Genomic DNA, 13,271 nt, shown 5'->3' on the forward strand with positions numbered 1-13,271 from the left:
GGAGGATTTTAAATACCGAGTACATCTTGTGGGAATTTAAATCGTTTTCTCTTTTATAAAATAATAAATAATACATTGAAAACTAAATATAAATTCAACGAATAAATGTTTAAATGTCGTTGTGAACTCGCCTTGTGAAGAACAATTCTCCCCAAGTTCAAGTTTCACCTTCACCTCCTCATTTAAATCTACAACAAGATAAATCGAGTCTGAAACCAAACTCAACACACCCGATCCCGCCATTTCCATCATCTAGTATCGTCATCTTCAACTTGTACAATGTTATTATGGGTTCTTACCTGGTGAGGGGAAACCACCTGTAGGTTCAGGTTCCACCTTCACCACCACTATAGGATCTGCAGCGAAACAAAACCTGTTTTAAACAAACATCAACCTCGGAGTTGTTAATTTAAAACAAACTACTGTAGTTTTAAACTCTTCCTTTATTTTCTCTCCTCCATATTTATCCACGTGGTTTCTCCATCATGAGAGAACCCCGTACCTGGTTCCTGGTCCGTCCCGTCCCCTCCTTCACGAAGCTTCTGAACGTCCAGGATCCTGAACCCGCAGATCCCATGGACCCCTCCCGGACCCCCTGTGTTCCCTCCATCAGAGACCGACTTGCTCAGCCCGTTTCGGTCCATGACGATCAGCGCGTGGACCTGATGGTGCTTGGTGCTTCACAGCTTCAGTCAGTTTGCGTTCATCTCTCCACAACTACAAAAATAAATGAAATCGCTGCCACACCTGTACATATAAATACAATTCAGGTGAACTCTTGTAATGTTTTGTGTCGCAATTCTTTAAATTAACCATTCTCGTTTCACTTTCACGGAGCTGGGGGTGAAATGGAAGGCGGGAGGATATACACGCCTAGCTAAACGATACACCAATAATGAGATCATGCAGTGAAACCATATTTAGTACTTTGTGGACAAATACGTCAACCAAAAAAACCCCGAATTTGGTCAAAATATAATTAGTTGAGACCTTAACAACAGATTCGGTCTGAGATATACATATATATGTATATATATATAATTATATAAATATATATATATATAAATATATATATAAATATAAATATATATATACTGTATATATAAATATATATATATATATATATAAATATATATATATATAAAAATATATATATAAATATATATATCTCTATATATATATATATATATATATACTAGCAGAGGTACCCGGCTTTGCACGGGAGTGGGAGGAGGAGGGGAGGGGGAAGAGGAGGGGAGGGGAACGGGGGGGAGGGGGGAGGGGGAAGCGGGGGAGGAGGAGGGGAGGGGGAAGAGGAGGGGAGGGGAATGGGGGGGGAGGGGGAAGGGGGGGAGGGGGGAGGGGAAGGGGGGAGGGAAGGGTGCGGGGGTGCTATATAGATATATATATATATATATATATATATATATATATATATATATATATATATATATATATATATTGTTGTGGATATGAGAATGTTTTTTAATTTTATTGTTGTGGTAAAATGTTGTTGTAAAAGGTTGTTGTAAAATATCACCCCTCCTCCCTCCGTTTGTGGTTGTATAAAGGTCAAAGGGCGTTCCCGTAGTTAGTCCATAAAACATACATGCAGGACACGATATATCTTTTTTGACAGTTATATCCTTATTATGTGTATTAGTGTAAGGCTGTGTCTTCCATTAATTGAAATACTCCATTGCACCAGTGAAAGAGAATAGATCCCCTTTCCTTCCCATCCCCAAAATCTCCCTTTCCTTCCCATCCCCAAAACCTCCATTTCCATATTACATCCCCTCTCGTCATTGCTGAGCCCTCGATTCCCAATCACCTCCCCTCCAATAACCGCCATTGACCATGTGCTTGAGTCGGAGAAGAAAGGCGTGTCTCCACCTCGTCATAGCGGGGAGGAGGGGCGTGCCCGCCCGTCGTCATCCAGGGCGGAGCCCGAGGGTCGCGCGACCAACCAGGGGCCGAGGTGAGCACCCCGATGGGCGTGTCCAAAACGCCGGCGGCGTAATCGCTGGAGGCGCTATAAAAGGCGCAAAACGGAAGTGAGTAGTGAGTTGGTCTGAGTCGGTTGCCAGAGGGAGTTGGTCTGAGTCGGTTGCCAGAGGGAGTTGGTCGTCAAGAGAGAGTCGTGAAGAGTCAGTCAGTGGAGTCGGTGGTCAGTTGGTTGCGGTGAGGAGTCGGGTGGTGAGGAGTGAGTGAACCAAGAAAGAGTTGAGGGTTTGGACCAACGAGTCAGACAAGTCCTGGGAACGCAGCGGACGGAGGCCCGCAGCAGCAAGAACACCCAACAGCCAAAGGGGGCCTGAACGGCGGTTTGGAGCAGGGCCGAAAAGGAACGGCGGCTGCTAAACGCGCCGGTTGAGCTGCAGGACCCCCTTGGACCTTTCCTCTCCCTCCAACCATCCACCTCCTGCCTTTCCACCCTTCTTGTATACGTGAGTTTGTTTTGTTTGTTCTGTCCCTGGGTATTTAATTAAGTCTGTAGGTAAGCTAAAATTTGCACTGTGTCACCTGCGTCTTATGTGTTGTAAATAAACTTGATTGCTTCTTTTTGCTTATGTGTGTAAATAGTAAATAAATTCAGTAGCATTTCCAACCTTTTTGTCTTCTTTTTCTTCTTCACATCCGTGTCGCCTTTGTCTTTTCCCTATTGACTAGCTGTGGTGCGATCCGGCCAAAGTCCTGGGTGAATCGGGTGAGTCAGGGATCCTGTTAGGTCGCGGTCATACACCACCGCTCGGTCATCATAACATCTAAACCGCGATCTGTAACAATATATATATATAAATATATATATATGTAGCGGCTACCGCTGGGTTTTCACAATCGCCTTGCACCTATCAAGGACGCGGAGCGATCACCATGCCGGGCTCGTCCAGGACGCCCGGGCAGGCCCGCGCTCAACTTGCCAGGCCTCGGTCGGGACGCCCGGGCATGCCCGGGCATGCCCGGGCAGGCTCGCCCTCAACTTGCCAGGCCGCAGCCAGGACGCTGGGGCCACGCCCCCTCTCGCCTTTCCGGGGCAAACGCTCCGGGATAATATGTATATATATTGCTGCCCGATAAACGGGCTTTTCAGAGTGCCTGAGTGTTTGGTTTGATTAAAGCAACTCGGATGAATTCCAGCTTTTTGTCGCGTCCATTCTTCCGATCGACGTGGGAGCCCCAGCTCCTTCATTGGTGACCTACCGACATGGGACACGGCAGTCGCCCTTAAACTGCCTACCTTCTGGGAGGCTCACGTGGCGGTTTGGTTCGCACAGGCGGATTCCCTGTTCGCCCTGCGAGGGCATCACGGCCGACGACACCCGCTTCCACCATGTGGTAGCAGCGCTCGGTTCGGCCACCGCGGCCCCGCGCCCTGAGCCTCCTCGAGAGCCCGCCAGCCGCTGACAAATACGTGCGCGATTAAGAAGCTTCTCCTCGACGCTTTCGCCCTCCCATCGGCGGAACGCGCACGGCGCCTGCTCGACCTGCCCGAGCTCGGCGACACGCGCCCTTCCGAGCGAATGGACTACATGCTTTCACTGCTCGGCGAGCACTCTCCGGCATTCCTGTTCCGGGAGCTGTTCCTCCGTCAGCTGCCTAACCCGGTACGCCTCGCCCTGGCAAGCACGACGATCACAGATCCCCAGGCCCTTGCCAGAGAAGCCGACAAGATCTCCGCCGCAGGACAGCGCATCGCAGCGGCGACATGGGACCCACCGCCGTCCCGACCCAACACCCATGGCGCCCGAGCACCCGGCACGGTCGACGAACCGAACTGCCGACGCAATTGGCGGCCGCTACACCGAGCCGACCACCTCCAGCATGACGACGGGGGCCTCCACCTGACCAAGCGTGGTGTTACTATCATGCCAGGTTCGGACAGAAGGCCCGGACATGCCGACCCCCCGTGCACCTTCGCCAGGCCGGGAAACGGCCGGGCCGGCGTTCCTTACCAGCCATGAGCGCCGGCCACACGGGCAACTTACTGTTCATCACGGATAAAGCGTCCGGACGGCGCTTCCTGTGCGACACCGGCGCCCAACTGAGCGTCATACCCGCCTCTGACCAGGACAGGCAATCCGCGGTTTGCGGCCCCTCCTTGGTTGCGGCCAACGGATCGACCATCCGCACCTTCGGCCCCGCGCAACGTCACCCTCTGCTTCGGCGGCCAACGCTTTGCTTGGACGTTTGTAACCGCAAACGTGCCCATGGCTCTGCTAGGCGCCGACTTCCTCTGTGCACACGGACTGCTGGTGGACGTCCAACGGCGTCGTTTAATCAACGCCGAAACCTTCAGCTCCCCTGGTATGCACATTGAGCAGCTCCGCGCCCGACCGAGCTGGCATGCGCCGTCCCGGCGGCGAACGAGTTTGCTCGCCTGCTCACGGAGTTCCCGGCCCTCACGCGGCCGACGTTTTCGGACGTCGCAGTACGGCATGGGATCGAGCACCACATACCAACCACGGGCCCGCCGGTCTACGCCAGGCCCGCCGCCTCGACCCAGCCAAGCTCGCCGTGGCGAAGGCCGAATTCGACGCGTTGGAGCACCTCGGCATCGTGCGGCGCTCCGATAGCGCGTGGGCCTCGCCACTGCACATCGTGCCAAAGCCGGGGGGTGGATGGCGCCCGTGTGGCGACTACCGCCGTCTCAATGACGCTACCCACCCCCCGACAGGTACCCGATCCCGCATATCCAAGACTTCTCCGCCCGTCTGGCGGGACGGGTCATTTTTTCGAAAATTGATCTCATACGGGGATATCACAAGGTACCTGTCAGGGCGGCCGACGTCCCTAAAACGGCAGTCATCACGCCGTTCGGCTTATTCGAATTCTTGCGGATGCCGTTTGGTCTCAAGAACGCGGCTCAGGCGTTTCCAGCGCTTGATGGACGGCGTGCTGCATGACCTGCCGTTCCTTTTCGTTTACCTGGACGACATCCTCGTCGCCAGCACGTTCCCGGGCCGAGCACCTCCTCCACCTCCGAACACTGTTCGGGCGCCTCAGCGAGCATGGCCTCATCGTCAACCCGGCCAAATGCCACTTCGGCACGACGGCCGTTGATTTTTTGGGCCACCACATCACCAAGAACGGGGCCGTGCCGCTGCCAAACCAAGGTCGAGGCCATCACCACGTTCCCGCGTCCCCGCACCATAAAGGCCCTGCAGGAATTCCTGGGAATGGTGAATTTTTATCACCGCTTCGTGCCCCGCGCTGCTCAACTCATGCGGCCCCTCTACGAAGCCCTCCGGGGCAAGCCGGCCAAGCACGACATCGCCTGGTCCGCAGCAATGGATGCGGCCTTCCAAAGCTCAAAGCGGGCCCTCGCCGACGCAACACTGCTCGCTCACCCGGTGCTCAACGCTCCCATCGCCCTCACCACGGATGCCTCCGACTACGCGGTGGGCGCCGTACATGAGCAATGGGTGAACGGGGTTTGGCAGCCACTCGCTTTTTTCAGCCGGCAGCTCCGGCCGAACGAGCTCAAATACAGCACGTTTGACCGGGAGCTCCTCGGTCTACACCTGGCCGTCCGCCATTTCCGCCACCTCCTGGAGGGCCGACCTTTCACGGCGTTCGTCGACCACAAGCCGTTGGTTTACGCCATGGCCAAGGTCACGGAGCCGTGGTCGGCCCGCCAACAACGCCACCTCTCCGCCGTGTCGGAGTTTACCACGGACATCCGGCACGTCGCCGGCAAAAACAACGCCGTGGCCGACTGTCTTTCCCGGGCCAGCGCGAACGCGGTCCACCTGGGCGTGGACTTTGCGCTTATGGCGGCGGACCAAACCACCGACACCATGGTGCAAGCCCTCCGGGCGGCGGACACGGGCCTCCGCCTGGCCGACATCCCCTTCGCGGACACTGTCCTGCTCTGCGACGTCTCCCAAGGCCAGCCTCGCCCCATCGTGCCCGTCACCTGGCAACGCCGCATCTTCGCCTCCCTCCACGGCCTTTCCCACCCGGGCCGGAAAGCTTCCCAGAAGCTGGTGTCGGCGCGATTCGTCTGGCACGGCCTTCGTCGGGACGTCCGCGATTGGACCAGCACCTGCACGGCCTGCCAACGGGCCAAGGTCCACCGACACACCCAGGCCCCGCTGGCACCTTTCACCGTGCCCGAACGACGTTTCGACCACGTCAACGTAGATCTGGTGGGCCCCCTCCCCCCGTCACGGGGGTTCACACACCTGCTCACCATGGTGGACAGGACCACCAGGTGGCCGGAGGCCGTTCCCCCTCATCTCCACCACCACCGCCGACGTGGCGCAGGCTTTCATCGCCACCTGGGTCGCCCGCTTCGGCGCACCGGCGGACATCTCGTCAGACCGCGGACCACAGTTCACCTCCGAGCTGTGGGGCGCGGTCGACCGCAACCTGGGGGTCAAGCTCCACCGTACTACGGCCTACCACCCCCAAGCAAACGGGTTGTGCGAGCGATTCCACCGCTCCATGAAGGCCGCGCTCATGGCCGGCCTTCAAGACGGCGGTTGGGCCGACCGGCTGCCGTGGGTCCTTTTGGGCCTCCGCACGGCCCCCAAGGAGGACCTCCAGGCATCCACCGCCGAGCTTGTCTATGGCCAGGCGCTACGCGTCCCGGGTGAATTCGTGCCCGACGCTACCAGTCCCTGGTCCGCAGCTCACCAGCGCTCGGACCTCCAGGAGGCCACCCGACGGTTTGCCCCCGTGCCAACATCCCACCACGGTGACCCCCAGTCCTACGTCCCCCCAGCACTTCGCACAGCGGAGTATGTTTTTGTGCGTCACGACACACATCGGGGGCCACTCCGGCCGCCGTACGACGGGCCCTTCCGGGTGCTGCGACGGGACGACAAGTCGTTCGTCATCGACATCGGCGGCAGGTCGGACCGGATTGCGGTGGACCGCCTCAAGCCGGCGCACGTGGACGTCGACCACCCACCACGGGTGGCCCTTCCGCCGCGGCGAGGCCGCCCCCCATCCACGGTGCCCCCCACTCGACCGCCCACCACCACACCGGACCCCCTCCCACGACCCGCCAGGGGTCGCTTCGGCCGGGTCATCAGGACCCCCCTCAAATTGACCCTGCCGGTGCAAGTCGATTCTGGGGGGACGTGTGTAGCGGCTACCGCTGGGTTTTCACAATCGCCTTGCACCTATCAAGGACGCGGAGCGATCACCATGCCGGGCTCGTCGAGGACGCCCGGGCAGGCCCGCGCTCAACTTGCCAGGCCTCGGTCGGGACGCCCGGGCATGCCCGGGCAGGCTCGCCCTCAACTTGCCAGGCCGCAGCCAGGACGCTGGGCCACGCCCCCTCTCGCCTTTCCGGGGCAAACGCTCCGGGATAATATGTATATATATTGCTGCCCGATAAACGGGCTTTTGGAGAGTGCCTGAGTGTTTGGTTTGATTAAAGCAACTCAGATGAATTCCAGCTTTTTGTCGCGTCCATTCTTCCGATCGACGTGGGAGCCCCAGCTCCTTCATATATATATATATATATATATATATATATATATATATATATATATATATATATATATATAATAACTGTGAGAAATAGTAGAAACTCCACAGTACGAGCAGGGTGTCTCATTTGCATTGAATAAATAATCGGGAGATTGAATAAGACGCGGACGTAGCTTCAGGGCTTCGATCTTTAATTCGACAAGCTTTCGACCAACAAAGGTCTTCTTTTGAGTCGGCCCCAAGTTCAACGGAAGTGAAGCGCAGCTTACAGTTACGCAAAACCGTAACTGTAAGCTGCGCTTCACTTCCGTTGAACTTGGGGCCGACTCAGCAGAAGACCTTTGTTGGTCGAAAGCTTGTCGAATTAAAGATCGAAGCCCTGAAGCTACGTCCGCGTCTTATTCAATCTCCCGATTATATATACTAGGGCATGCCCGTACTATATATACGAGGGCATGCCCGTACTATATATATATCTAAAATTATATCCCCCCCCTCTATTTACATGAAATGGTTTGGTCCATTCGCAAAGCCAAAGCGAACGCCTTGCGAGTACGGTGACAATCCCCCCCCTCTATTTACATGAAATGGTTTGGTCCAAAGCGAACGGCTTGCGAGTACGGTGACAATCCCCCCCCCCCCCCTCTATTTACATGAAATGGTTTGGTCCAAAGCGAACGGCTTGCGAGTACGGTGACAATCCCCCCCCTCTATTTACATGAAATGGTTTGGTCCAAAGCGAACGGCTTGCGGAGTTTGGTAAAGAAATCGCCATAGCGTGCACAAACGCGCAGGAAAGCGAAAGAATCGCAAATTAGTTTTAATTAGTTTTAAAACATAGTTTAACGCCAACATAGCGGCAACATAGTTTGCCAATGTGAAATAAATGAATACGCTCTCAAATGTGCCGTCCGAGGCAGAGTCTGTTCGCCACGTTCGGCACACGTGATAGCTCGCTGCTCTCTGATTGGTTGAATCGTTTTTTGGACATAGCTCGCTAACTACTTGTCCGATTAATATGAAACCTTGAAAAGGCACATCCTCGGGTCCCCAGCAATATACCTGGCAAGTTTCAAGTATATCGGACCCGTGGTTGTCGAGAAACAGCGGTCACAGACAGACACACAGAGATTACTGGCATTATAGATAGATATCTAAAATTATATCCCCCCCCTCTATTTACATGAAATGGTTTGGTCCAAAGCGAACGGCTTGCGAGTACGGTGACAATCCCCCCCCTCTATTTACATGTAATGGTTTGGTCCAAAGCGAACGGCTTGCGAGTACGGTGACAATCCCCCCCCTCTATTTACATGAAATGGTTTGGTCCAAAGCGAACGGCTTGCGGAGTTTGGTAAAGAAATCGCCATAGCGTGCACAAACGCGCAGGAAAGCGAAAGAATCGCAAATTAGTTTTAATTAGTTTTAAAACATAGTTTAACGCCAACATAGCGGCAACGTAGTTTGCCAACGTGAAATAAATGAATACGCTCTCAAATGTGCCGTCCGAGGCAGAGTCTGTTCGCCACGTTCGGCACACGTGATAGCTCGCTGCTCTCTGATTGGTTGAATCGTTTTTTGGACATAGCTCGGTAACTACTTGTCCGATTAATATGAAACCTTGAAAAGGCACATCCTCAGGTCCCCAGCAATATACCTGGCAAGTTTAAAGTATATCGGACCCGTGGTTGTCGAGAAACAGCGGTCACAGACATACACACACACATACACACACACACACAGAGATTACTGGAATTATAGATAGATAGATATATATATATATATATATATATATATATATATATATATATATATATATATATATATATATATATATATATATGTCGGATTGGGACTTAGGACTTGGGACTCAGAAGACTCAGAAGAAAGGAGCAACGGATATATTTATTGGAACTCGAGTACACAAGCTTGAGGACAGCAAAGTTGTATTGAAACTCACAAGGAATGACCAACAGTACAACAAGATGCTCTGAAATAATTCAATTAACATTGCTTTATATAAAGAAAGTCAGGGGTGGAGTTAGCTCACAAGACACAGAGACAGAATGGGCTCATTGGGCCTCCCACCATAGTCCCATCCTGTTGTTCAGTTAATTAAAGGAAGTTCATCCAAGGCCAGTCATGGGTTAGCTCTGATAAGGAGATGGTCAGCATTATGTGGCAACATGTTTACAACTTTCTGTATAGAAGCTAGCTTGGGAAAGTACAAAGGGAGTGGACACTCATAAAACTGTCAGCTTGCAAGATAATGGAAAAGTCAGGAGAAAGGCAAAGAGAGATAACAGTTGCCTCCAAGGCCTGGGAAGGGGAACTAGAGATTGTGCCCACGCAGGCCAGAGCACACAGGCAGAGAACTCCTTATTAGGATATTACACATCCTCAATGCACAAGAAAGAACTCAGTATCATAAAAGAGTACAATAGTAAGTCAAAACAAAACATAAAATTGGTTATACTTGGTAATTGGTAAAGCAGCAAGGATATACAAAGGGGGAGGGGCATTACAGCTCCCTACATACCGCCCTTTTGGATCTAAGATACAAAGTTATCTACGAGCCAATCAAAGGCCTTTATTTCAAACAAAACAGAAAAATCATTCAACATATCACGCGAAGGCAGCCCCGTAAGAATGTCCCGTACCAAAGCACCACACAAACTCAGTAGGATGATTCGCGTCTGTATGTGAGTATGCAATGTAAGGCCGTAAAAGCAGAGTGATCAAATGGCACACAAAATCCACCAAGAGAGGTGGAAGAGACAGTGTAAAGGATTCACTAAACGCAACGTACCACACGAATGCATCCCAGTGAGCATGTCCCGTACCCCCGTACCGCACAGCGCACTCAGCAGGATGATCCGCGGGTGTGTGGGTGCAAGTGGGTGTAAGTGGATGTATGATGTAAGGCGGGTGTAAATGGGTGTATGAGGTGAGACCGTAGAGACATGAAGATCGAATAGCGCGCCAAATCCACAACGAAGACCTCTGGTTCCACCGGGGTCCACACCCAGGAAGATCTCCGACCCACCCTTGGTCCACAGAGGTGCAGCCGGACTCCTCCCCAACTGGAGCTCGCCCAGGCTTCCCCAAGTGAAATCCTTGTAGATCTTCAGCGCTCAATCGATATTCATGTTCATGAGGTCTCTTACGTGTTGGTGATCTGGGGAAGACACAACATCGTCAGTATCAGGTGGCTCAAACCTATGGCCATGAAATAAAGCATAACGATCCAAAGGTGGGAGAGAAACTTCCTTTGGATCAAAGTCGAGATCGTCCGAGGCGATGCTGCTTGCTTCGCTGTTATCCACGGGCGAATCTCCAAAACAATCAGACTCGGAACTCAGAGTATTTTCACGATCGAGTTCCTCTCCATCCGGGCTTGGGTTCACAGCTGGGTCCAAATCCCGGACTGGGTCAGTGGCGTTTGATTCACTGTGGGCTTGTGAGACATGGGGAGGCAAAGCCTGCATTGAAATATAAACATCAGTCGGGGACCCTCGCAAGTGGCCCACATCATCATTGGTAACATCATCAGTAACATTATTCTCAGGTGGCGTAGGCCTGCGGCTTGGACGGCCACCCATAGTCATAGCCACGGCATGGCATATCGTGAAGAAACGAGAGGAATCCTTCAGGAAATCGTCGATTTCTTCATTCGACGTGTCGGGGCCCAGTTTAAACGGCCTCCTGGCAGCCTGAAATGCTTCGAGGTCCGCATAAGTGTACTCGACATCATTATCGGTAATATCAACAATGGAAGAACAATCTTCGGAAGCGGAGATCTCATTGTCGCGGCCCAGTGGCTCGTCCGGGTCGTCGTTCCAGGATCCGCGGTCTGCAGTCACGTCGATGGCCAGTGTGTCATCTGGACCCGCGTTCAGCTTTTCAAGCATCACCATGGCCTTTTCTGTTGTCGTCTTCAGTGTCCATCCTGTGGAAAACTTCCTCACACACGCAAGGACTAAAGCCTTGATTATTACACAACAAACCACGATTCCAAGGACTATTGACAAGGCGGTTAGTACCCACTTTACAATTGTGCCTGTCCACCCTTTGAACCAGTCGGTAAGCCACTGGTGGGAGGCTTCCCGATCCAGTCGATCCCTTGTCAATGAGTGAGCGCTTTCCCTTAACGTTATAATAGCAGCACTGACGCCCTGTGAGGGGTCAGGAATAAAAGTGCAACATTTACCCTCAATTATCCCACATACCCCTCCTCGTTCTGCCAATAGCATATCTAATGCAACCCTATTTTGCATAACCATTGTACGCAGATGGACAACTGTGTCCAACATTTCGTCGTGTGCTGTAGCGGTGGCGTTGGCCACAGTTTCTAAGATTAACGCAATTTTGTCAATGCGGTAACTGCTCATGACCGTCCCAGCCCATGGGAAAAAGAAACTAACGGCCTTCTCCCAATCAGCGCCATGTAAGGTGGTGGTGCCGTCGTCGTTCCAATGGGTGCTTCGTTGTGTCCTTATGAGTGCGGGGGTATTATGCAAGTGTTGTCGCATTTCCATTTCTGGGAAAACTGATCCTAAATAGCAACGTCCTCCCCAATTATCAGGTAAATATGGGTAAGCTTTGTTCCCGCATACAAACATGGTTCCGTGTGGAGCCACTAAATGAGTGGTCATGCAAGTGCGACGGTCTGCGATAGTGTTTGTTCCGTTTACCCCCTCCCATGCCAACTGGAGGTGTGTGAGATTATGTAAGGGCGAACTCGTAACATTTACTAACAGCATGTGTTTCCCTTCCCTAGGGTCCGCGAGGAGGGTAGCTCTACACACAGATTTGCCTACCGTTATTTGGCCCTTTCCTTCTAAGCAGAGGGCCCCCCTAGCCGGTTTAACCCAAACCGGCGCCGGGCGTTCCTCAAAGTGTTGGGACTGGATGGGGGGCGAGTACTGGAAAACTCGTTTACACGCAGTTCCGTCAGAACCTTGGCTTGTCAGGGTTGTACTAAGGCATTTGGTGTCTAGTGGCTTTGAGCACAAATCATTGAGTGATAGGGGTAACGCTACCATTGGTATTCCTGTTGTGCTGGTGCGGGGAAGGTGCATACACATCCAACACCGTGTCCTATTTTGTAATGTGGCCATATGCCGTGCGACCTTCCAGTATGTGTTCTCCTCTGGCTTCTTTCTTACTTTCTGGGCAGGCGGAGTCTTAATAACGTAAGCGGCGCAACTAGGTCGAAGGTAAGATGTGGTTCCATTTGGGATTGTCGTGCGAGGGGGCCATATTCCACATTCAAGTATCATTGTTGTATCCGGACCAATGGGGGCATAATGCAACATGAGGGTAGTATTCTCAACACCCTTGCCCCATCCATATCCTCGGGCATGTCGGCCGCTTATGTCCCCATATGTTCCATTTTCCACTTTCCTAACCTTAGTCAGGACTAGGCGTGTGCTTGTCATGCGTGCCTGCGGTGTGTTATTGTGTACCACTATAGCTTCCGCCCATCTTACAGATAACCACTTAAAGCTCGTTTCCAGGTTGCAGCAATTCACCGCTATTTTGTCTCCCCAGTTAGCCGTTATATACTTGACGGGGTAGAGGGAAAATGCTGAATAGTTGTCGGGTCCTGGGTACTTGGGGAGGTCCTTTCTCAGTCGCTCAAAGTTCAAGAGCCTATCTCCGGCAGGGGGTTTGAGGCAGCTACCCAGAATTCCCATCATCATGACCGTCATCGCCGCCCTTAGGAGACTGTGGTGCCCTAGGCGATGCATTGTCTTCGGCAGTGTGAGGTGCGGTGTCTTCAGCAGTGAGGGGTGCGGTGTCTTGTGTGACTTGTGGTGCGGGAA

The 13,271-nt window shown here is 52.7% G+C and overlaps 1 long non-coding RNA gene across 1 annotated transcript; it reads right to left on the minus strand.

Annotated features, from left to right (window-relative positions):
* Positions 1-137: 137 nt before the first annotated feature.
* LOC137428651 (uncharacterized) lies at positions 138-529 on the minus strand. Its single transcript, XR_010984716.2, has 3 exons — positions 503-529; positions 300-356; positions 138-188 (listed from the first exon to the last, which is right to left on the minus strand). It is a non-coding gene; the product is annotated as an uncharacterized LOC137428651 (long non-coding RNA).
* Between the last annotated feature and the right edge of the window lie 12,742 nt (positions 530-13,271).

Source organism: Myxine glutinosa, chromosome 5 (assembly GCF_964187855.1).
Source record: "Myxine glutinosa chromosome 5, kmMyxGlut1.1, whole genome shotgun sequence".
NCBI classification, from domain to species: domain Eukaryota; kingdom Metazoa; phylum Chordata; class Myxini; order Myxiniformes; family Myxinidae; genus Myxine; species Myxine glutinosa.